We start from the raw sequence: 23516 nt of genomic DNA on the forward strand, positions 1-23516 counted from the left end.
AGTTCAATCAGGTCAAAATAAAAGGTTAAAAAATAAATATTTTTTTCTACCTGATATGAAAACTGACGAATTTCTTTATACAGCCTGTTAGCTTCCTCAATAACTCACTTGGGTAAACAGATCCTGAAAAATCACCGGGGAGAAATTGACTGAATGTACATATGTTAAAGCTGAGTAATAGTTTAGTTATGTTTTGGTTTAAATTTCGCGCAAAGCTACGAGGGGCTAACTGCGCTAGCCGTTCCTAATTTAGCAGTGTAAGGCTAGAAGGATGGCAGTTAGTCATCACCCCCACCGCCAACTCTTGGGCTACTCTTTTACCGACGAATAATGGGATTGACCGTCACACTATAATGCTCCCACGGCTGAACGGGCGAGCATGTTTGGTGTGGTTTAGTTATTTAAACAGTTGTGTGGATAAAGGTGTACAGTTTGACATGTTATTAACACGTTTCGAAAGGGAACTGGAAACAAAACTGATTACGTATCTGTTTACAAAATTTATTGTGTGTAGTTTCTTATAGCAAACCCACATCGGGCTATCTGCTGTATCCACCGAGGTGAATCGAGCCCATGATTTTAGCGTTGTACAAGGTTACTTTTACTTTTGAGTTTTCTTCATATTGAAATCAAGAGGTTTGCTTTCAATCAATTATTTAATATCTTAACACCTATCTTTAGCAGACACATGAAATATAATATTTTCAAATAGATTGTTTTTTTTAAATGTTTATCTACGATTTTTCATATTTAAGAATTCAAAAAAATACATATATATATATACATACTTTGTAACTGCTAACACATTTCTATTCGTTTCGCTTAAGTTCTAAAATCGATATTATTTCTATTTGGAGAAAATTACAGGACGTAATAGTTCCATCGCTTTCAGGAGACAAATTGTATTTGTTGAGACAAACCTAAACAAACACGTACGTTAACAGGAAATCACTTTCCAAACAATATTGGCATTTAATTGAAATTAAATAATTTTTCTCAACCAGAAAACTGAAAGCACCAGATCATAGTTGTAAACTTGAATAAACTAATTGTACGATTAAAAAAGAAACAAATTCAGTACGGTGTGTGCTAAGTTAAAACGAAACAATTAGACATGAGAATTATAAGACTTGAGACTGGCTATTCCAGATACTGTCTCCTTGGCTGGTTACAGTAAAGATGCTCACTTGAGTGGTTTTAAGATACCCCTCTCCCCTCGTGAACTGGTAAACTAAAATGCCATATGGGACATTCCTTGGGCTCGACGAACAATGTCACTGTCGTTTTCTTCCGTCAGGTATTTCTCAGTTTCTACGTCCATTTCCGAAGTCAAGTTTTCATTTCTAAGCCAGCCTTTTCGATGTTTTGCTTTTCCTTAGAAAATAAATAATTATCGGGTTAGACCGATGAGTCGTCTAAACGCGATGTACGTCAAAAGTGAAAACATTTATACAGACATAAAAAAAATAAAACAGAGAAAATACGGTCGCGCTATTTAATGAATCTACTTTGATGTTGCTTTCGGTCATTCAACGATAAAATAGATCAACTATTGATCATTAAAAACGGTTTTAATAAATATTTATCTTTTATAACAGATTGGAAAATTAACACAAATCACTCAAGTTTAACATGAAACTTGAATAAACATTAAAATGTTTGACGACATGTTTTCATGTGTGTAGTAATACAGGATAATGTGTTAATACGTGTGTTAATGTAAGATAATGTGTTTCTGTGCGTGTGTTAATATAGGATACAATCCTAGTACGTGCGTTAATGCACAACAGCGTGTATATGTGTGTATCAATATAACATGTTTAGGGTGAGTGTGTGTGTATGTAAATGTATTAAACATGTTTAAGTGTGTATTAATATAACATGTTTAGTAGTATATGTGTATGTGTCTTAATTACAAGGTTCACTGGTATAATATAATGTGTTGGTGTATGCTGACATTCCCAGTATGTTTGATTATTTGTGGTTGTGTAGAACCGACTAACAAATCAGTGATAAATAAAGATATATATATTTACCCCTACTTCAAACCGTACAGTGTAGAACCAACTAACAAATCAGTGATAAATAAAGATATATATATTTACCCCTACTTCAAACCGTACAGTGTAGAACCAACTAACAAATCAGTGATAAATAAAGATATATATATTTACTCCTACTTCAAACCGTGCAGTGTAGAACCGACTAACAAATCAGTGATAAATAAAGATATATATATTTACTCCTACTTCAAACCGTGCAGTGTAGAACCGACTAACAAATCAGTGATAAATAAAGATATATATATTTACTTCTACTTCAAACCGTGCCGAGTAGAGACCGACTAACAAATCAGTGATATATGAAGATATATATATTTACGTCTTCTTCAAACCGTACAGTGTAATACCGACTAACAAATCAGTGATAAATAAACATATATATATTTACCCCTACTTCAAACCGTACAGTGTAGAACCGAAAAACAAATCAGTGATAAATAATGATATATGTATTTACCCCTACTTCAAACCGTACAGTGTAGAACCGAAAAACAAATCAGTGATAAATAATGATATATATATTTACCCCTACTTCAAACCGTACAGTGTAGAACCGAAAAACAAATCAGTGATAAATAATGATATATGTATTTACCCCTACTTCAAACCGTACAGTGTAGAACCGAAAAACAAATCAGTGATAAATAATGATATATATATTTACCTACTTCAAACCGTACAGTGTAGAACCGAAAAACAAATCAGTGATAAATAATGATATATGTATTTACCCCTACTTCAAACCGTACAGTGTAGAACCGAAAAACAAATCAGTGATAAATAATGATATATATATTTACCCCTACTTCAAACCGTACAGTGTAGAACCGAAAAACAAATCAGTGATAAATAATGATATATGTATTTACCCCTACTTCAAACCGTACAGTGTAGAACCGAAAAACAAATCAGTGATAAATAATGATATATGTATTTACCTACTTCAAACCGTACAGTGTAATACCGACTAACAAATCAGTGATAAATAAGTATATATATATTTACCTCTACTTCAAACCGTACAAGGTTTGGCCTGTTTATTATGAAGACTGGTTTCTGCGAACGAGAATATATGTTAACATGTCTTTTCTAAAAAACACAAACAAGAACAAATGTATGTTTTTAACGTTTCAAAGTTTAGGCTATTCAAATTACTATGAAGTTAAACAAACTGAAACGTATAAAATACAGATACTGTAAAAACAACGTTTGTTGAAATGAAAGCCAGATAAGCTACTTTTCAGCACCTTAATATATGATAAAACACCCCATTTCATACATATAAATCAAGTTTATATAAAGCAGTCTAGTTTGGGTCACGTTTATACACATAAAACAACCTAGTTTGAATTGCGTTTATACATATAAAACAATCTAGTTTAAATCATGTTTATACATATAATACAACCTAGTTTGGATTATGATTATACATATAAAACAACCTCGTTTGGATTATGATTATACATATAAAACAACCTAGTTTGAATTATGTTTATACATATAAAATAATCTAGTTTAAATCATGTTTATACATACACATATATATACTCTTGCACTACACTTTACCAACTAATAGTGGGATTGGCCATAATATTAGAACACCCCGGTTGAAAGGATAAGCATATTTGGTGTGACGGGGATTCGAACTCGCAACTCTCAGATTACGAGCCGAGTACTTTAACCACCTGGCCATGTCGGGCCTTACTGTGTTTAAAATACTGATATTACATTCTATTGTTTCTTGAATAATCCATAAATTACAGATTAACTATTTAGTGGTTGATAATGTGATAGGCCTAATAACTAACTGATGTCTTATGATAAAAATAATTTAAATATATATATGCCAAAACACAAAATATCAAATATTGTGCCTTCCTATTTCTACATAGCAGCTTAGATTACGTGGACATTATGTACAATTGATAGAGAAAGTAGACGTCTTCTTCACCTATGGAGATAAACAGTACTTACAACGGGTCTTTTTTTGGGATGTTGAAACGAATACAGGTATGTTCTCCGGCGTTCTCAGGAGACTTTGGGGAACTTTACCAAGACATATCTCGGCAATATCACAAGATATACTGGCCACATCGTTCACTAGTGACTGCCACATGTCTGAGAATACATCAAAATTATCTCTGACTATCTTGCTTGTGGGGTGGAGGTAAAGGGTGTGGCAGGCATTCAAGACCTGTGGGAGGAAACGTGTGGGTTTAGTATGTAACACTACTAACTTTGTTACGTAGAAACTTTAAACAAACTCTTAATGTCAAGGATTAATAGCACTTAATAAGACCAACGTGCACAATCTAGTGCAATAGTGTGTCTCATCAGTATGTACTATTGCAATGGTGTGTCTCATCCAGTATACTAGTGCAATGGTGTGTCTCATCAGTATACTAGTACAATGGTTGTATCTCATCAGTATTCTGCGTGCAATGGTGTCTCATCAGTATACTAGTGCAATGAGTGTGTCTCATCAGGTACTACTAGTGCAATTGTGTGTTCATCAGTATACATAGTGCAATACTGTGCATCGGTATACTAGTGCAGTGGTGTGTCTCATCAGGTATACTAGTGCAATTGTGTGTTTCATCGGTATACTGGTGCGGTAGTGTGTCTCATCAGGCATACTAGTTACAGCAGTTATTGTCTCATCGGTATACTAGTGCAATGGTGTGTTCTCATCCAGGTATACTAGTTGTGCAATGGTTGTGTCTCATCAATATACTAGTGCAATTGGTGGCTGTTTCATCAGTATACTAGTGCAATAGTGTGTCTCATCAGTATACTAGTGCAATTGTTGTGTTTCATCAAGTATACTAGTGCGGTAGGTGTGTCTCATCAGTCATACTAGTGCAAAAGTAAAGTGTGTCTCATCAGTATACTGAGTGCAATGGTGTATGTCTCATCGGTATACTAGTTGCAGTGGTGTGTCTCATCAGTATACTAGTGCAATGGTGTGTCTCATCAATATACTAGTGCAATTGTAGGTGTTTAATATCCAGTATACTAGTTGCAATAGTGTCTCATCAGTATACTAGTGCAACAATGGTGTCTCATCAGCATACTAGTGCAATTTGTATTTGTTTCATCAGTATACTAGTGCAATAGTGTGTCTCATCGGTATACTAGTGCAATGGTTGGTGTCCCATCAGCATACTAGTGCAATGGTGTATCTCATCAGTATACTAGTGCAGTGGTGTGTCTCATCGGCATACTAGTGCAATGGTGTGTCTCACCAGTATACTAGTGCAATGGTGTGTTTCATCAGTATATTAGTGCAATGGTGAGTCTCATCAGCATACTAGTGCAATAGGTGTGTCTCATCAGGTATACTAGTGCAATGGTGAGTCCTCATCAGCATACTAGTGCAATGGTGTGTCTCATCAGTATACCAGTGCAATGGTGAAGTCCCATCAGCATACCAGTGCAATGGTGCGTCTCATCAGCATACCAGCGCAATGGTGTGTCCCATAATATACCAGTGCAATTGTGTGTCTCCATCAGTATACCAGTGAAATAGTGTGTCCCATCAGTATACCAGTGCAAGTAGGTGTGTCTTCATCAGTATACCACTGCAATGGTGTGTCCCATCCGGCATACCAGTGCAATTGTGTGTTTCCCCATCAGCATACCAGTGCAATAGGTAGTGTGTCCAATCAGCATACCTAGTGCAATGGTGTGTCCCATCAGTATACTAGTGCAATGGCGTGTCTCAATCAGCATACTAGTGCAATGGTGTTGTCTAATCAGTATACCAGCGCAATGGTTGTGTCCCATCAGCATACTAGTGCAATAGTGCGTCTCATCAGTATACTAGTGCAATTGTGCGTTCCATCAGTATACCAGTGCAATAGTGTGTTCCATCAATATACTGGTGCAATTGTGATTTCCATCAGTATACTAGTGCAATAGTGTGTCATTGTCCAGTATACTGTAGTTGCAATTGGTGGTTTCATCAGTATACCAGTGCAGCAGTGTCTCATCAGTATACCAGTGCAATAGTGTGTCCCATCAGTATATACTAGCGCAATGGTGTGTCTCATCAGCATACCAGTGCAATGGTGTGTCTCATCAGGCATACCAGTGCAATGGTGCGTCTCATCAGCATACCAGTGCAATTGTGTGTTTCATCGGTATACTAGCGCAATAGTGCGTCCCATCAGCATACCAGCGCAATGGTGCGTGTCCCATCAGCATACCAGTGCAATGGTGTGTCCCATCAGCATACCAGCGCAATGGTGTGGTCCCATCAGCATACTAGTGCAATGGTGTGTCCCATCAGCATACCAGCGCAATGGTGTGTCTCATCAGCATACTAGTGCAATGGTGAGTCCCATCAGCATACTAGTGCAATGGTGTGTCTCATCAGTATACCAGTGCAATGGTGAGTCTCATCAGCATACCAGTGCAATGGTGTGTCTCATCAGCATACCAGTGCAATGGTGTGTCCCATCAGCATACCAGTGCAATGGTGTGTCTCATAATATACTCAGTGCAATTGTGTGTTTCATCAGCATACCAGTGAAATAGTGCGTCCCATCAGCATACCAGTTGCAGGTGCAATGGTGCAAGTCTCATCAGCATACCACTGCAATGGTTGTGTCTCATCAGCATACCAGTGCAATGGTATTGTCTAATCAGCATACTAGTGCAATAGTGTCTCCATCAGCATACCAGTGCAATATTTGGTGCGTCTCATCAGTATACTAGCGCAAATGGTGTTGTCTCATCAATATACCAGTGCAATAGTGTGTTTCATCAGCATACATAGTGCAGCAATAGTGTGTCTCCATCAGCATACTAGTGCAATGGTGTGTTTCATCAGTATACCAGTGCAATTGTGCGTTCCATCAGCATACCAGCGCAATAGTGTGTTTCATCAGCATACCAGTGCAATAGCGTGTCTCCATCAGCATACCAGCGCAATGGTGTTTCCATCAGCATACCAGCGTGCGGTAGTGTGTCTCATCAGCATACCAGTGCAGTAGTTGCGTCCCATCAGGCATACCAGTGCAATAGTGTGTCTCATCAGTATACCAGTGCAATGGTGTGTCCTCATCAATATACCAGTGCAATTACGGTGTGCTTTCATCAGCATACTCAGCGCAATAGTGTGTCCTCATCAGCATACCAGTGCACGCGTTGTGTCTCATCAGCATACCAGCGCAATTGTGTGTTTCATCAGCATACCAGCGCAATGGTGTGGTCCCCATCAGCATACCAGCGCAATGGTGCGTCCCATCAGCATTTGCAACCGTGTGTCTATCAGCATACCAGTGCAATGGTGTGTCCCATCGGCATACCAGCGCAATGGTGTGTCCCATCAGCATACCAGTGCACATGGTTGTCTCATCAGGCATACTAGTGCAATGAGTTGTGTCCCCATCAGCATACCAGCGCAATGGTGCGTCCCCACCAGCATACCAGCGCAATGGTGTGTCCTCATCAGTACATACTACAGTGCAATGGTGTGTCCCCATCAGCATACTAGTGCAATGGTGAGTCCCATCAGCATACTCAGTGCAATGGTGTGTAACTCATCAGTAATACTAGTGCAGTGGTGGAGTCTCATCAGCATACCAGTGCAATGGTATGTCTCATCGGTATACTAGTGCAATGGTAAGTCTCATCAGCATACCAGTGCAATGTTGTGTCTCATCAGCATACCAATGCAATGGTGTGTCTCCATAATATACCAGTGCAGTGTATTGTTCTCATCAGCATACCAGCGTGCAATAGTGTGTCCCATCAGTATACTAGCGCAATGGTTGCGTCTCATCAGGTATACTACCGCAATGGTGTGTCCCATAACATACCAGTGCAATTGTGTGTTTCCATCAGCATACCAGTGAAATAGTGTGTCTCCATCAGCATACCAGCGCATGGTGTGTCTCCATCAGCATACCAGTGCAATGGCGTGTGTCTAATCAGGCATACCAGTGCAATGGTGTGTCCCATCAGCATACCAGCGCAATGGTGCGTCCCATCAGGCATACCAGTGCAATGGTTGTGTCTCATCAATATACTAGCGCACGGTGTGTGTTTCATCAGCATACCAGTGCAATAGTGTGTCCCATCAGCATACCAGCGCAATAGTTGTGTTTCATCAGCATACACCAGTTTGCACCAGTGCGTTTCATCAGTATACCAGTGCAATAGTGTGTTTCATCAGTATACCAGTGCAATAGCGATGTCTCATCAGTATACCAGTACAATTTAGTGTGTTTCATCAGCATACCAGTGCAGTCGGTGTATCCCATCAGCATACCAGTGCAATGGTGCGTCTCATCAGTATACCAGCGCAATGGTTGTTGTCCCATCGGTATACCCAGTGCAGTGGTTGTGTCCCATCAGCATACCAGTGCAATGGTGTGTCCCATCAAGTATACCAGTGCAATTGTGTGTTTCATCAGTATGCCAGTGCAATGGTGTGTCTCCATCCAGCATACTAGTGCAAGTGGTGTGTCTCATCAGCATACTGGTGCGGTATTGTGTGTTTCATCAGTATACCTAGTGCAATAGTATTGTCCCATCAGTTTATACCAGCGCAATGGTGTCCTCATCAGCACATACTAGTGCAATGGTGCGTCTCATCAGCATACCAATGCAATGGTGTGTCTCATCGGTACAACTAGTGCAATGGTGTGTCTCATCAGCATACTAGTGCAATGGTGTGTCTCATCAGCATACTAGTGCAATGGTGTGTTGTCTCATCCAGTATACTGGTGCAATGGTGAGTCTCATCCAGTATACTAGTGCAATGGTGTGTCTCATCAGGTATACCAGTGCAATGGTGAGTCTCATCAGCATACCAGTGCAATGGTGTGTCCCATCAGTATACTAGTGCAATCGGTAAGTCTCATCAGTATACTAGTGCAATGGTGTGTCTCATCAGTACACCAATGCAATGGTGCGTGTCTCATAATATACTAGTGCAATTGGTGTTTCATCAGCATACCAGTGCAATAGTGTGTCTCATCAGTATACCAGTGCAATAGGTATTGTCTCATCGGTATACCACTGCAGTAGTTGGTGTCTCATCAGCATACTAGCGCAGTTCAGGTGTTTCATCAGTATACTAGTGCAATAGTGTGTCTAATCGGTATACCAGTGCAATGGTGTGTCTCATCAGTATACTAGTGCAATGGTGTGTTTCATCAGCATACTATAGTGCAATGGTGTGTCTAATCAGTATACTAGTGCAATGGTGCGTCTCATCATCAGCAGCTCAGCGCAATGGCAGTGTCCCATCAGCATACCAGCGCAATGGTGTGTCTCATCAGTATACCAGTGCAATGGTGAGTCCTCATCGGCATACCAGCGCAATGGTGTTGTCCCATCAGTATACCAGTGCAATGGTGTCGTCCCATAATATACCAGTGCAATTTGGTATTATTGTTTCATCAGTATACCGGTGAAATAGTGCGTCTCATCAGTATACCAGTGCAATAGTGTATTGTCTCATCAGCATACCACTGCAATGGTGTGTCTCATCAGCATACCAGTGCAATGGTGGTGTCTAATCGGTATACTGGTGCAATATTGTGTCTCATCAGTATACTAGTGCAGTAGTTATTGTCTCATCAGTATACTAGTGCAATGGTGTCTCATCCAATATACTAGTGCAATTGGTGTGTTTCATCGGTATACTAGTGCAATAGTTATGTCCCATCAGTATACTAGTGCAATAGTGTGTTTCATCAGTATACTAGTGCAATTGTGCGTTTCATCAGTATACTAGTGCAATAGTGTGTTTCATCAGTATACTAGTGCAATAGCGTGTCTCATCAGTATACTAGTGCAATTGTGTGTTTCATCAGTATACTAGTGCAGTAGTGTGTCTCATCAGTATACTAGTGCAATGGTGTGTCTCATCAGTATACTAGTGCAATGGTGTGTCTCATCAGTATACTAGTGCAATGGTGTGTCTCATCACATATACTAGTGCAATTGTATTGTTTCATCAGGTATACTAGTGCAATAGTGTGTCATGGCCCATCAGTATACTAGATTGCAATGGTGTGTCTCATCAGCATACTAGTGCAATTTATTGTGTTTCATCAGGTATACTAGTGCAATGGCGGGTGTGTCTCATCAGTATACTAGTGCAATGGTGTGTCTCATCAGCATACTAGTGCAATGGTGTGTCTCATCAGTATACTAGTGCAATGGCGTTGTCTCTCATCAGCATACCTAGTGCAATGGTGGTGTCTCATCAGCATACTAGTGCAATGGTGTGTCTCATCAGTATACTAGTGCAATGGTGTGTCTCATCAGTATACTAGTGCAATGGTGTGTCTCATCAGCATACTAGTGCAATGGTGTGTCTCATCAGTATACTAGTGCAATGGTAAGTCTCATCAGTATACTAGTGCAATGGTGTGTCTCATCAGTATACTAATGCAATGGTGTGTCTCATAATATACTAGTGCAGTTGTGCAGGTATTTGTTTCATCAGTATACTAGTGCAATAGTGCGTCTCCACTCAGTATACTAGTGCAATGGTGTGTCTCATCAGCATACTACTGCAATGGTTCGATGTCTCATAATATACTAGTGCAATTTGTGTGTTTCATCAGTATACTAGTGAAATAGTGTGTCTCATCAGTATACTATTTTTTATTGCAGTGGTTGTGTCTCATCAGTATACATACACTGCAGTGGTGTCCCATCATTATACCAGTGCAATGGTTGTGTCTAATCAGTATACTAGTGCAATGGTGTGTCTCATCAGTATACTAGTGCAATGGTGTGTCCTCATCAGTATACTAGTGCAATGGTGTGTCTCATCAATACTACCAGTGCAATTGTGGTTTCATCAGCATACTAGTGCAATAGTGTGTCTCATCAGCATACCAGTGCAATAGTGCAATTGTTTCATCAGTATACTAGTGCAATTTGTGCGTTTCATCAGTATACTAGTGCAATAGTGTGTTTCATCAGTATACTAGTGCAATAGCGTGTCTCATCAGCATACCAGTGCAATTGTGTGTTTCATCGGTATACTAGTGCAGTAGTGTGTCCTCATCAGCATACCAGTGCAATAGTGTGTGTCCCATCAGTATACTAGTGCAATGGTGCGTCCTCATCAGTATACTAGTGCAATGGTTGTGTCTCATCAGCATACCAGTGCAATGGTGTGTCTCATCAATATACTAGTTGCAATCTTGGTGTTTCATCAGTATACCAGTGCAATAGTGTGTCTCATCAGCATACCAGTGCAATGGTGTGTCTCATCAGCATACCAGTGCAATTGTGTGTTTCATCAGTATACCAGTGCAATAGTGTGTCCCATCAGTATACCTAGTGCAATGGGTGTCTCCATCAGCATACCAGTGCAATGGTGTGTCTCATCAGTATACCAGTGCAATGGTGTGTCTCATCAGTATACCAGTGCAATGGTGTGTCCTCATCAGCATACCACTAGTGCAATGGTGTGTCCCATCAGTATACTCAGTGCAATGGTGTGTCTCATCAGTATACCAGTGCAATGGTGAGTCTCATCCAGTATACTAGTGCAATGGTGTGTCTCATCAGTATACTAGTGCAATGGTGAGTCCCATCAGCATACTAGTGCAATGGTGCGTCTCATCAGTATACCAGTGCAATGGTAAGTCCCATCAGCATACCAGTGCAATGGTGTGTCCCATCAGCATACCAATGCAATGGTGTGTCTCATAATATACCAGTGCAATGTGTGTCTCATCAGTATACCAGTGCAATAGTGTGTCTCATCAGCATACCAGTGCAATGGTGTGTCCCATCAGCATACCTACTGCAATGGTGTGTCTCATCAGCATACTAGTGCAATTGTGTGTTTCATCAGTATACCAGTGCAATAGTGTATTGTCTAATCAGTATACTAGTGCAATGGTGTGTCTCATCAGTATACCAGTGCAATGGTGTGTCTCCATCAGCATACCAGTGCAATGGTGTGTCTCATCAGTATACTAGTGCAATGGTGTGTCTCATCAGCATACTAGTGCAATGGTGTGTCTCATCAGTATACTAGTGCAATGGTGTGTCTCATCAGTATACTAGTGCAATGGTGAGTCTCATCAGTATACTAGTGCAATGGTGTGTCTCATCAGTATACTAGTGCAATGGTGAGTCTCCTCATCAGCATACCAGTGCAATGGTGTGTCTCATCAGTATACTAGTGCAATGGTAAGTCTCATCAGTATACTAGTGCAATGGTGTGTCTCATCAGTATACTAATGCAATGGTGTGTCTCATAATATACTAGTGCAATTGTGTGTTTCATCAGTATACTAGTGCAATAGTGTGTCTCATCAGTATACTAGTGCAATGGTGTGTCTCATCAGTATACTACTGCAATGGTGTGTCTCATCAGTATACTAGTGCAATTGTGTGTTTCATCAGTATACTAGTGCAATAGTGTGTCTAATCAGTATACTAGTGCAATGGTGTGTCTCATCAGTATACTAGTGCAATGGTGTGTTTCATCAGCATACTAGTGCAATGGTGTGTCTAATCAGTATACTAGTGCAATGGTGTGTCTCATCAGTATACTAGTGCAATGGTGTGTCTCATCAGTATACTAGTGCAATGGTGTGTCGCATCAATATAATATCACAATGGTATGTCTCATCAATATATTGGTGCAACGGTGTGTTTCATCCGACGTTAGCACATTGGTAAGAGAAAAATTCTAATGTCGCTTATCCAAGCAGCAACTTATGCACAGATGGGGTAAGTGACAAGGTCAGATATCCACAAATATTAGGTATAGTGACTCTAATTTTAAACTACTGAACAGAGGGAAGGCAGCTGATCAACGGAAACCAAAACCACAAGGAAGTTGTCCGATTTTAGTACCAAAAGTACATAATGTATTCAGCGGCTTAGAGAAAAACGTTAGACCTTCTGGTATACAGTCTGGCACGGTAAGTACTGGTCTAGTTCCAAACACGGGGGACTTCAGTCTCTAGGATGTTATGCAAATCAAACACCTACCACGTCACAGATGGAGTTTGTCAAACATCAGAATAAGTCTGAGCGTACTTAAAGAAATGCAACTAGAAAACGATCTTACGGTTGCTAAAGGTTTTCTACGTAATAAAAATAAACTTCATGAACTTAAATTAAAACGAAACTGAGCACCAGTTATTACCAGGAGATCCACTGACTTCAGACAGATGAGATCAAATTCCTGCACTGTGCGAGTAGAATCCGCAAAAACGTTTCAACCAATATGGAATAAGACACCAGTTTCCATGCTCGTGGACTCACTTGACTGTGCGCCTGTGGTCTGTTATCAGACTTTACCTGAGCGTGTTCTTTCTTTGTGTAAACACTCAAGTACAGTGTAGGATCATCGATAGTGGTTAAAGATACAAGATCTAAAATTTCCTATTATAGAAGCTAAAATACAACCTAATTACACTGTCAGACGTCATCGTGGGTGTGGCTAACAGCAACATGGAACATCGTTTTCTAAAGTTATGTTAACCCTGTAATACTTAAGTAATTCACACGACTGAATAAACAGTGAGGATACTGTTGAACCACGTGTTGTAAAAGCAATATAAACAGCTGTCGTTAGCGTAATAAATCCCACATCCCAGAAACGTTACAACACTTGCTTCCTTTTGTAATTTTCATTTTTTTAAATGATATAACTTGGTAAATATAAAGTTACTAAGTGCTTGATGTTACCTTGATTCACGATTTTAATTAAGAGTTTCGTAGTTTTGTAAAGTAAGTACTTGAAAGTGAATTATTATAGTAGCATGACAAACTTATACACATACAGATGTCGCTGTATGAAAGTGAATTATTATAGTAGCATGACAAACTTATACACATACAGATGTCGCTGTATTCCCAAAAAATCAAAACTTATAGAAAGCCTTAACACGCAGTTTAAGATCTATTTAGCGCACACTCCAGGCTTTCTAAAAACAATAACCTGTTTAACTTATTTTCAAATATATCTTTGTGTATATCTTATATCTTTACATCTGTGCATCTTAATCATACATCCACTAAAATCTCTGCAAATGTAACGTTACTCTAAAATATTTATTAGTAATTAATGACCGAATTTCAATTTAACAAAATCTATGGATTATTTAGCTCTTACGCCACTGATAGAACTGATTTAGTCAGTGTTATGATTGAACATTATTTGAAATTGTGAATAATTTATTCATAGGACTTCTCAAGCGGTAGCTAAACAAAAATTATTAATATTTAGGTTATTACTATTTTGAATATTAATATATATGTATAAACCTAACATCAATTATGAGTTAAGAAAAACTTGTAAACTATTAATATAATGACCCCCGCTAGCACAGCGGTATGTCTATGGATTTACAACACTAAAATCAGGGTTCGATTCTCCTCGGTGGGTTCAGCAGCTAGCCTAATGTGGCTTTTCTATAAGAAAACACACACTAATATAATTGGAATTTATTTTTATTGACGATCGAAATAGTTAATAAAACGTATTACTGTTTAGTGTGTGTGTTTCTTATAGCGAAGTCACATCAAGCTATCTGCTGTGTTCACCAAGGAAATCGAACCCTAATTTTAGCGTTGTAAATCCGAATACTTATTGCTGTTCCAGTATTACTGGATATATTTCAGTAAAGATTTTCTATTATTCTTTCTCCAGGTAATAACCGTCTAGAAAAATAACGACCAGACATCACCTGACCTCCGTAGATCTTCAAGCAGTGGTCCAGATGCTTGGAAGACACTTGCAGAAAATCGGTCATTGCTACGTGGTGCAACAGCTTGCAAACCTGTCAAGTAGAAAGTGGATCTAGCCTACCGATGGAGAATTAACCGAGTAAAAGGTATTATCTCATCCATACAAACAAAAAATACAACAGATCTAAACAAGTAAATGTAACAATTTTATTTCGTGCTATTATTAGTTGTTGAAAATATTTCACAAGAGAAGTAAGCCTCATTTTAGGGCTAACATCAAAGTAAGACAAAGATAATTTAAATAAGCCTAATTTTAGGACTAACAACAAAGTAAGACATGAAAATAATTTAAGTAAGCCTAATTTTAGGGCTAACTTCAAAGTAAGACATTGGCATAATTTAAATGAGCCTAATATTCACAAATAACTTACAGTATTTATAACAAGTTTGTTGAAAGTATTTGATATAAAAGTCAAACATAAAATTTTGTTTCAGATTATCTCTGGACACCTCTCAATTTTACTAAACTATTTGATTGTTACTAATCTTTATCATATTTCAACTTATAATTTAAGTACAAAGAAGAAACTGTGTGGTTTTCTAATCTTTATCATGTTCCAACTTCATCTGCAAATCAAAGAGTTTTTTTATCAAATCATTTTGTCCAATCTGCGACCAAACATTAGATTACGGAAATACCTCTTGAAGGTGGTCCACGTGATCGCTAAACTTTTCTGCGTAGTTTTCTAATTTTTGACGATCCCCTGTAAGAGCAGCGTTCTTGAGACGGTTCATTAGTTCCACCTCATTGGTCACTTTAAAGAGTTCATCTGAATGGTCAAGGGTCGCATCTTGAAGCTTCACGTGAAAAGAGTAGGACATTATTTGAGATACACACTTAACTGGTTAAAACGAAAGTCAACGATAGAGCTGATTTTGAATTCCAAATCAAGTTTGGGTTGGAATCACTGTAAATAAAATATATACATGATCTATTCTATGTCAAGTTTATGTTCTAAACACTGTAATTAAAAACATGCATGTTCTATTCCATATCAAGTTTGTGTTCTAAACACTGTAATTAAAAGACGTGCATATTCTATTCTATTTCAAGTTTGTGTTCTAAACACTGTAATTAATATATATATATATTTTATTCTATGTCAAGTTTGTGTTGGAATCACTGTACTTAAAAACATATGTGTTCTATTCTATGTCAAGTTTGTGTTGGAATCACTATAATTAAAAGACATATGTTCTATTCTATGTGAAGTTTGTGTTGGAATCACTATAATTAAAAAAAATATATATATATATTTTATTCTGTGTCAAGTTTGTGTTGGAATCACTATAATTAAAAAAAAAAAAGTCTATATATATATATTTTATTCTGTGTCAAGTTTGTGTTGGAATCACTATAATTAAAAGACATATGTTCTATTCTATGTCAAGTTTGTGTTGGAATCACTATAATTATAATTAAAAAAAATATATATATATATATTTTATTCTGTGTCAAGTTTGTGTTGGAATCACTATAATTAAAAAAATATATATATATATTTTATTCTGTGTCAAGTTTGTGTTGGAATCACTATAATTAAAAGACATATGTTCTATTCTATGTCAAGTTTGTGTTGGAATCACTATAATTAAAAAACATATGTGTTCTATTCTATGTCAAGTTTGTGTTGGAATCACTATAATTAAAAGACATATATGAGTATATAAATTAAAATTTGTGTCATTCACGTCCACTGTTTTAATACCCCTCCCCCCCCTCAGGACACACCAGCGTGATTCTTTCTTTTAAATGTCATATAGTGATAAGTTTAACCGTTATTCGATCATCCTATTCATTGGATATCAATAAGTGTTCAGTAGTAACAACCACTGCATATATTTAGATTCCAATGTCCACCTAACTAATAGAAATAATTCGCTTCATTACTTGGAAAGAAAGATGAAAGTTTTTACGAATGAGATGGACTTCTGTCTCCCCATCTGTAGTGAATAAGTAATACCTTATTTATCATAATTACACAAACAATTCCGTGTTGTCTTACTCTCCATAGGTAAGATCCTCTTATCTCTATGGGTAGAAAGAAATTAATGAAAGTGTGAGTTTTATATAAATCTCGCTCTGCCTTTCTTAATATAAATATTTTTTGTCCCAATTTGAACAGAACTACTTTTATGTTCATATATATGTGTGTGTGTGCACGCGCGCATTGTCCCTCAGTTTTAAACCAAACTACCTCTTGTTTGTTTGTTTCTTTGTTGAGAAGCAAGCACAAAGCTACACAATGTGCTATTTGTGTTCTGCCCACCACAGGTATCGAAACCCGGTTTTTAGCAGTGGGAGTCCGAAGACATGCCGCTGTGCCACTGGGGGGTGAAGCTACCTCTGCACTTAAAAGAATTTTGTTATTTTTGAAGGAAAATTTAAACATAAATTGTCTTTCCCTCTTGTTCCTTTAAAATAGTTTTTTTAAACACTTAGAAACATTATATTATTCGTTTAATAAAAACTCTAATATCACATAGGAAACATCTTTTCCATAATTTACTGAAAGTTCAACATAGATAACGAACATTTTTGTTTCCACCTCCTTCGAAAGACGGTAAGAGTGACTTTTTAAATATTTTTATAATTATAGTAAAAAGTATTTGTACACGATATTTTCACTTATCCGTACTTTTTAAAACAAAAACCCATTTAGACTTTTGGAGTTCTGATATTTTATTATAATAAAAGAGTAATATAGATAAAAAACAACAATAAAAAACACTTCCCTTCTTAAAGAAACCGTTTTATGTACATTTAAAATACGTTCACCCTTTTTGTAATAAAAATTCCATTTCTAAAGATTATTAAATTTGTGTTTTTAAGCCTCGCCTCCAGATGAAGGAAGTTTTTTATTTCTAAGGAAATTATTTTACGTCATTGTTTGATAGAGAGCATTTTTTATTTTATTTGTTATGACATTAGACGCTCTTTGTGTTCATAGAAAAACCTATCTCCTTGTAGTGAAAGAACTGTCTAACCGAAATACTGTTGTTGTTCTAATGATCTAATCGGACGTCATATTGTAGAAGGAGAGTGTTTCGTAGCTATAGCAACATTTTTAACTTAATAGGTAAAGTTCAGTGATTTATATCATTTGTTAAAATAGCTTTCTAAGAACTGATTTGTAAGTAAAATGTTCTTTCTTTTCGCTTTAAAGAAGATATTTTTATTTAGATTTTGAAAAAAAAAAATCACGTTTAGAACACGTGCAGAATAATTAAAACGTAATAATACCTAAATGCGTTACTTATATTTTAAATATATATTATCTAATCTTCCGGCCCACACCTTGTGTCTAACAAATGATGTAGTTATGGTTTCCTTTATATGTCAACCACGAAAGGTATGAAATATTCACCGAACATACACATGTAGGCTGATAAAAACGATACCGTATATGCCGTATACACGACGACGTATATTTCTGTTTTGTATTAAATTGCTTTAGAGTGAGATGTGCAATAATTTCAATCAAAACAAATGTCATTTAAACAAATTTTTGTCCCTCGCTGGTACAGCGGCAAGTCTACGGATTTACAATAATAAATTCAAGGGTTCGATTTCCTTCGGTGGACTCAGCAGATAGTCCGATGTGGCTTTGCTATAAGAAAAACACACACACACCAAAGTTTCGTAACCAAAGTCTTCGTTTAGGATATGCGGTTGGTTTACTTGTGTGAGGTATTAGAAATACAAATATACTGTTCATTACGCCAGGTTTTGGTTTAAGTACAAAGCGGCACAACGAGCTAGTTGTGTTGGACCCACCAAGGGTATCGAAACCCATCTTTTATCTTTATAAGCCTTCTGACTTATTAGATTTTTCATATCAAGATTTTCAGCCACATTATTTGTTTGGTTTAATGGTGCACATAATGCGCACTAAGGAAAACATTACGTCATCAGATGTATTCACTGTCGTCTTAAAACAAAAGTGAAGTGAATTGAAAGAACAATAAATGCAATACAAATTAATTGTAACGTGTTAACCATATGGTATCAGCTTTCAATACAGATCACAATGGAGAGGAGAAAAAAACATCAACATAAATATGGCTTACTTGCTTCTTCAAATCCTTGCAAGCCTCTAGAATATGCTGTACATATAGCTCCAGATCTTTATCAGATGACAGGGAACCAGCCTGGTCCTAAACAGAGGAACTGGAATGACTAGAGATGAATGCACTTAAACAGGGATATGGTAGAGAGAGAAAGACGAGGTAACGAGAATGTTGCGTTTAAAAGCGCACCTGATTCGTGATAATTAGCTCTCAGTTTAGACCGCGCTTTTCTAGACCAATGATATCTCAAACGTTTATAAGTTCCTTTGAAGTTTGATATTATTACCACACACCAAAGTAGACAGTTCTCTCGTGCCGGTAGCAAATAGGAATTGAGTTCATTAAACTCAAATTAATTTGGAGAAACACTACGAGTAATTAATAATCTAAGTAAACGGAAGGATTATTACTCTTAATAAGGCATAAAGGAAGATTATTTACATTAAACCAGAAAAACAATAAATTATATGTGCCTAAACATTATGGTTACTCCAGATAGCCTAAAATAGCTCATTTTTCTATGATCGCATAGAATATTAACCAAAGTATATTGATATCCCAAATAATTTTAATAAAATTTACTTTCATATTTTTGTTATTAACCGAACGAGACTCTGAAAGAATTAAATAATTTGTACTTTAAATAATTAATAATAAATTTCTTAAACTAGACTTTTGTTTCTGTTTACTTTTGCTGCTCAAGGACTACGTGCTCTAACAGTCCGTAATTTAACAGTGACAAACTAAAGAGAAGGCAGGTTTTCAGTACCATCATCTGCTGGGCTACATTTTATTAAAGAATAGTGGGATTAACCATCATATTATAATGTCTCCACAGCTGAAGGGGCGAGCATGTTAAGTGGTAGGATTCGAGCTCACGACCTCCAGATTGATAATCTAGTGCCCTAACCATCAGGTCATGCCAGGTCTTATTTAAATTAATTCAGAAATTCGACAGTATATCTAATTCACGAGACTGGTGTCCTGAATAATTAACAAGGTTATTATTATTAATTCACGAGAATATTAGTGATAACAAACGTTCAAAACTTCAAGTTAGCTAATAACAACTTCAACTGGAAGTTTCCGACAGGTACTGCTGTTGAAATATAATTTGAAAATTATTTAACAAACGCATGTAATAATGAAAATTAAACAAAAATAAAATAAAGAATAAAATCCTAACACATTTTTATAAGTCAATACTGTGCTCAATATATCTTATACAGGCAGGATATTCTATAATATATCTTATACAGGCAGGATATTCTATAATATATCTTATATAGGCAGGATATTCTATAATTTCCCCAGAAGGAAGTCAAAGGACGCCTGGAGGGGTCATTTGTTCTAACCACAAATACCACTATACAGTCTTAGTCAGTCAGTCAGTAGACACTGAAATGATGTCACATAAGGAACGCTTAACATTGCATTTTGTACTATCGTAACGTCAGTAAAACGTGCGCATGTTATGAATTACTTGAATAATGAGTACTCTGTAAGCTACGACAAAACGTGAGATAAGAACTTCCAAAACAAGAAATAAAAGTGTTTATAACTCTTTATTGTGGTTTATAATTACTTCAAGTAATAACTGGATAGTAGACGTTACTTCAAGTAATAACTGGATAGTAGACGTTACTTCAAGTAATAACTGGATAGTAGACGTTACTTCAAGTAATAACTGGATAGTAGACGTTACTTCAAGTAGTAACTGGATAGTAGACGTTACTTCAAGTAATAACTGTTTATAACTCTTTATTGTGGTGTTTAATTACTTCAAGTAATAACTGTTTATAACTCTTTATTGTGTTTTTTAATTACTTCAAGTAATAACTGTTTATAACTCTTTATTGTGGCTTTTAATTACTTCTGAAACAGAACAAGTAATAACTGGATAGTAGACGTTTACTCTTCTAAGTCAACAGCAACACACCCCTAAAGAAGGAAGTTCAACATTCCGAAGATTTGTTTTTACACTCAATGTTTGAGACTCACCACTTCAACACCCATCCTCAGTAACTGGTTTAGTTCAATCTTGGCTCGCTCACACAGAAGTATAATATTTTCTCTGTGTTCCTGTGACGTGTAGGCCGAATCAGTGAAATCATGAGTTCGCTCCACAACCACATCTAAGGCACTTACGAGCTGTTCCCGGTATGCAGACACCGCCAAAGTCTTCTTAATTCGTTCTAACAATTCCTAAAAACACCGAATATTCAATTTATTTGTAGCTCGTTAAACGAACAGAATGAGACGAAAAATATTACAGGCGAAATAAGAAAGAAGGATTTCAAACAGACACGTTTTACTGTCACTAACTGTCAATAGTGATATTCAAACCCTGCTCTAGATATGTAAAAATAATGTTGTTTTAGGTCAGTAAAAAGAAGTAAACTTTAAAAGACGGTGAGTTAGTTTACCTCAAACCTTTTTATGGCATTGTGCACTGTGAAATATTGGTCCAGTTCTTCGAGTCGCCAGACCGACGTATTGGAACGTTTGTTTTGTTTCATTGTTGTACTTCCGTTCCTTTTAGGAGTGGTATAACTTCGGTTAGCGGCTACCAAATCTGGAATAACACCGTCTTTTACAACACAGTGAATCAGGTCTATAGCTCTGCGCATCTGTAAAACACCGTATCTCTATTCTCGCGCTGTCTCACAGTCGGGGTGGCGAAGACAAGCCTATGAAGAGAGAAAATAATCGCTCATTTAACTCTCTCTTTTACCTAACTAGATTCATTTAAACTCAGTGAGTGTTGTGTCGATAGCTTGAAGTCATTCGACTCTTTTAATTATAGATATCGTTGACTTCATTTTCTTAATTTGTTCGTAAGAATGTGGTACACACAGGGGGCAAAAGTTACTATACAATTGGTGTACTGGTTTTATACTGGTGGTACAGCTGTTATTATATGGATGGTAGAATTGGTTTACTATGGTTCGTACAACTGGTATTACATGGTTGGTATAGGTGGTATTATACGGTTGGTACAGTTGCACAGCGAGTACAGCTGGAACAGTTTCTTACCAAACTTTGTATGCATTCTTAGAATGCCTGACCTTATTATATTGACCAATTTTTACGGTTATTGTGCTGACCAGGTGTTATTGTCAGTGTATTGAACAAGTGTTACTGTAATCATATTGACCAATTATCACTGTTATTGTACTGACCAAGTGTTACTGTCATCATTTTGACCAATTATCACTGTTATTGTACTGACCAAGTGTTACTGTCATCATATTGACCAATTATCACTGTTATTGTACTGACCAAGTGTTACTGTTATCATATTGACCAATTATCACTGTTATTGTACTGACCAAGTGTTACTGTTATCATGTTGACCAATTATCACTGTGATTGTACTGACCAAGTGTTACTGTTATCATATTGACCAATTATCACTGTTATTGTACTGACCAAGTGTTACTGTTATCATATTGACCAATTATCACTTATTGTATTGACCAGGTGTTACTGTTATCATATTGACCAATTATCACTTATTGTATTGACCAGGTGTTACTGTTATCACATTGACCAGGTGTTACTGTTATAATATTGATCAATTATCACTGTTATTGTACTGACCAGGTGTTACTGTAAGTGTATAGACCAAGTATTACTCTTATTGTATTAACAAGGTGTTACTTTTATCACGTTCCATAATTAACACAGACGTGACACAAAAAAAAAAAAAAACGTTTTGAGTATGAATATTATCATTTATTTATCTTGACTTCAATGATACTTGACACCAAACCAGTAATATTATTATGGTTTATCATTTATTTATCTTGACTTCAATGATACTTGACACAACGCCAGTAATATTCAAAATGCTCCTATAAAAAATAAATACAAGTAGATGTTTGTGAGAAGATTCGTATGAGAAGTCACTAAAATCAATATCTGGTCACCATGGAAACAGCATAGACTAGCATAGCCCGAAGTCTTCCTATAAAGTAAATGCAACAGCCAATGTCCCTTTCAGCCAATTTATCGTCCCTCCGTTTTCTTAGTCACTCGTCCCGCGAGTATAAATTGAATTTCGTAACATTCAAACTGATATTTGGTTTACAAAGTGTGATACTGGCTGTGGTTGATTCCAAACACGGTGAAAGGTAGAGTCGTTATAAAGACCTTAATCGAACCATGAATTTTGTAATTCTGAACCCATAAACTTAATTCTTACCCAATGAGGAATTTAATTTCTTTTTATTTCGTTAAGAGAAATCCGAAGCAAGTTTATATTTGTTTGTTTGCTTTAAAGCTAAGCACAAAAATACACAATGGGGGCTTTCGGTGCTCTGCCAACTCGGGTATCAAAACCCGATTTCAACATGTTTACTAAAAAAAATAAAAAATTCTGCTTTAATGGTAAAAGTGTTAATACCCATACCAGCCGTTCTGAGATATATTTTTGTTTCAAGTGGGTTTCTCGTCATTAAGGAAAACCCGGTTTATAGAGTTGAAGTCCGCAGTCATACCTCTGTGTTCCCCGGAAGAGGGTGCTAAAGTTAATGACGTAGGGACATTCAGTGGGTGAGCTCCTATTTTTTAATGACATTCTCAGCGTTAAGACATTTCTAATTTGGCAGTAAAACACTAGAGGGTGAG

At 36.9% G+C, this 23516-nt stretch overlaps 1 pseudogene; it reads right to left on the minus strand.

The window, feature by feature from the left end:
• The window catches only part of LOC143257775 (alpha-catulin-like), an 80293-nt pseudogene that overhangs the window by 27238 nt on the left and 29539 nt on the right, over nucleotides 1–23516 (minus strand).

Source organism: Tachypleus tridentatus, chromosome 7 (genome assembly GCF_004210375.1).
Source record: "Tachypleus tridentatus isolate NWPU-2018 chromosome 7, ASM421037v1, whole genome shotgun sequence".
NCBI classification, from domain to species: domain Eukaryota; kingdom Metazoa; phylum Arthropoda; class Merostomata; order Xiphosura; family Limulidae; genus Tachypleus; species Tachypleus tridentatus.